The sequence below is a fragment of the Lepidochelys kempii genome, chromosome 24 (genome assembly GCF_965140265.1).
Source record: "Lepidochelys kempii isolate rLepKem1 chromosome 24, rLepKem1.hap2, whole genome shotgun sequence".
NCBI classification, from domain to species: Eukaryota; Metazoa; Chordata; order Testudines; family Cheloniidae; genus Lepidochelys; species Lepidochelys kempii.
In genome coordinates, this window is record NC_133279.1 from 17154925 (window position 1) to 17158137 (window position 3213).

Here is a 3213-nt window from a genome sequence, read left to right on the forward strand (position 1 = left end):
GCTCTCACCGCTGTGACCTGCCCTGGGGTCCCGGTTGCTGTCCCGTGGATGCCGTCCCTCCCCTCGCCGGGCGTTACAAATCAATGCCCGGTTGCTGGGGTTTTCTTCTGTCCAGGGCAGTTACCCGGCTAGGTGGTTGTCACGCTGTCTGGGGCGGCTCGTGACCGTGAGTGCCTATCTCAGGGCGGACTGACAGACGCAGGACAGACCCCCCGAGCGGATGGCGTGTTCTCTGATACGATTTCAACAGGCGAGATTTCCTGGCTCGCTGAACCAGTCTCGCTGCGGAGTGACAGCCTGAGATGCTCCAGTTCTGTCTGGCCACCCAGACAAACGGCACTTATGAGCAATGGTCCCTTCCACCTAAACTCACCCACAGCAGGTTGCTCCCAGTCACTTATCCCAGCCCCGCTGGTACTTTCCATCTCACAGCAAAGGCGACGCTGGCAGCCAACTCTGCAGTAAACCACCTCCAGGTTTAGTAGCTAGTCAACACGGTTATAGCAGGTACAATAGATGCCCAGGGGAGGCCGTCTGTGAGCCCCAACGGCAGCAACCTGCCAGGTTCCCGTGTCACTCAGGGCTGCCCCGAATAACCCTGGGGAATCGCCATCTGTGCGTCCAGCTATTCCGCCCCGTGAGATGCCAAACCGGCCAGAGATGCAGGATCTTTTCCTGAAGCCAAACTTCCAGCTCCCGCTCACAGAGAACAAGCCGCCAGGGTCCCACCCACGTGGGCTCTTCCTTCGGTGGTGGAGAGCGAGGAACGCGCTCTGAGTCTTTACCTGCCCATCCTCTCACGCAGTGGCCACTTGCTTTGGAATTATCCCTTCTCGGTTAGTTGCAGGGGAGACATGGTGTCAACATTTGCTCTGACATCAAAACAGGAGGCGGATCAGCGCACACAATGCGGGTAATGCCCCATTCGTTTTCAGGACGTTTCAATGCCGAAGACGCTGTTCCAGCTTCACCATCACTTTGACCTACACTGACCCACAAGTAAAGCGGCCTGAGGCTCTGCCATGAGCTGGCACCTGCCTGCCAGTGTCACAGCGACCAGTTCCTGATACTCCATTCAGAGCAACTCCGACAGGCCCACTGCCTACGTCACCAGGCCTTAGCTAATGGGAGTTAAGAACTTGCCTTTTCCCCCAGGCCCAAGAGAACCCCGCAACCAGCAGGGAGTCTCCAGGCAGGCTCAAACCCAGAGGCCCCAGGGGGTGACACATGCCCGTTCTGTCTCAACAAGGTGTTGACTCTGAAGCCTACTAATTACCATTGGCATCATGGGTGCCACTCTGTGCTAAAGATGCAATGTGGGGGGGTTCCAGGCTGCAGGGTTGTGGGGGAGGTTGTTATGTTGGCTCAGCAGAGCTGGGATGCCCCGTGTCTGATCAGCGTCTCTTTCTCTGCACAGATAACATCACGATACCCTTTGCAGCCAGCGGCTGTGCTACCCCGAATGCCTGCGAACTCAAGAAGGGAGAGATTCTGAATTCGGGAGTGTTCACCTACAGAATAACACAGACTGAGTGTTACACGCCCAGCAGTGCTCAGCGGATGCTGGGCCCCGTCGTCCTGGGCAGCATCTTGCCCAGTCTGGCTGGGCTCCTGGCAGGGAAATTCCTCTCCTAACGCCCCCTCTGTGTTGCCCCCCCTCCGCCAGGGGGAGCCACCCCACAGCTGAATGAGGCCCTCATAGTCCGTGGGTCTCTCTCCTCTCCCCACACCCACCCACGCCTCAGTTTCCCCATCTGTGCCCAAAGGATAATGAAACTGAACTGCTTTTGCAAAGATCCAGGGAGTCAGGGCCCCAGGCAAAGCCCATTACAGCCAGAGTGGGAGGAGGGGGCGCGTGTGTCTCTGGACAGACTGTGACGTCCTGTGGAACAGCGCTGAGTCTAATTGTATTCTGCAGGAGCCCCTGAGAGTCCAGCGTGGGGACAGAACTGGGGACAGCATGGGGACAGCCTGGCCTCCCAGCCCCCACTGCTCTACCCCATCAGCCCCAACTCCTCTTCCATAGCTGGGATAGAACCCAGGAGTCCTGGCTCCCAGCCACCCCGCTCTAACCATGACACACCACTCCCTTCGGAGAGCCAGGGATAGAACCCAGGAGCCCTGACACCCAGCACTCCCTGATTTAACGCTATGTATTTCCGGAAGTAAAGGCACTGAATAAAGCTGGGTCCTAAACTGAAATTCCCCAGAGCTCGTGTGTGTGTTTGGACGAGTTGCCACACCGCTGCCCGCATCTGCGCTGAACCCAGGTGTCCTGGCACACACCCCCGGTCTCCGGGAGCTGGGATATTGGATTAAGCTTGGCTGGAGCTGAATCCAATATCCCAGCCACAGCTCCCAGAGACCAAAGAGGCGGGGAGGGGGAAGGGGGTCTCCTTTGTTCTTTCTCCTCTTGATCCTCCTGTGCAAAGGGCGTCCCTGGGACATTCCCCAGCCTACAGCCTGGACCCATGACCTGCCAGGGCCCCTCAGTTCTCCACCCCAGGGGTGGGCAAACTATGACCCGGGGGCCGGATCCGGCCCTCCAGATGGTTTAATCCGGCCCTCGAGCTCCCACCGAGGAGTGGGGTCCGGGGCTTAGCCCGCTCTGGTGCTCCAGCCAAGGAGTGGGGTGGGGGGCTTGCCCCGCTCTACACGGCTCCCAGAAGCAGCAGCAGGTCCCCCCTCCGGCTCCTATGCATGGAGACCCCCGCAGCGCCCACTGGCTGGGAACTGTGGCCCATGAGAGCTGCAGGGACGGCGCCTGCGGACGACGTGGCGCCCAGAGCCTCGGCGTAGGAGCCAGAGCGGGGACATGCCGCTGCTTCGGGGAGCTGCTTGAGGTAAGCGCCGCCCGGAGCCTGCACCCCTGAACCCCTCCTGCACCCCAGCCCCCTGCCCCAGCCCTGATCCCCCTCCCTCCATCTGAACCCCTGGGTCCCAGCCCGGAGCACCCTCCTGCACCCCCAACCCCTCATCCCTAGCCAGAGCCCTCAGCCCCTCGCCCCTAATTTCCTGAGCAGTCATTGCCGGCCATACAATTTCCATACTCAGTTGTGGCCCTCGGGCCAAAAAGTTTGCCCACCCCTGCTCCAGCCTGCAAATCGCTCCCCGTTATATTGCAGCCAGACCCCTCCCCCACCCCCCGAGAATCACTCTGCAGAGCGACACCAGCAAACCCCCCAGCCCAGCAAACCCCCCTGCCCAGAACTC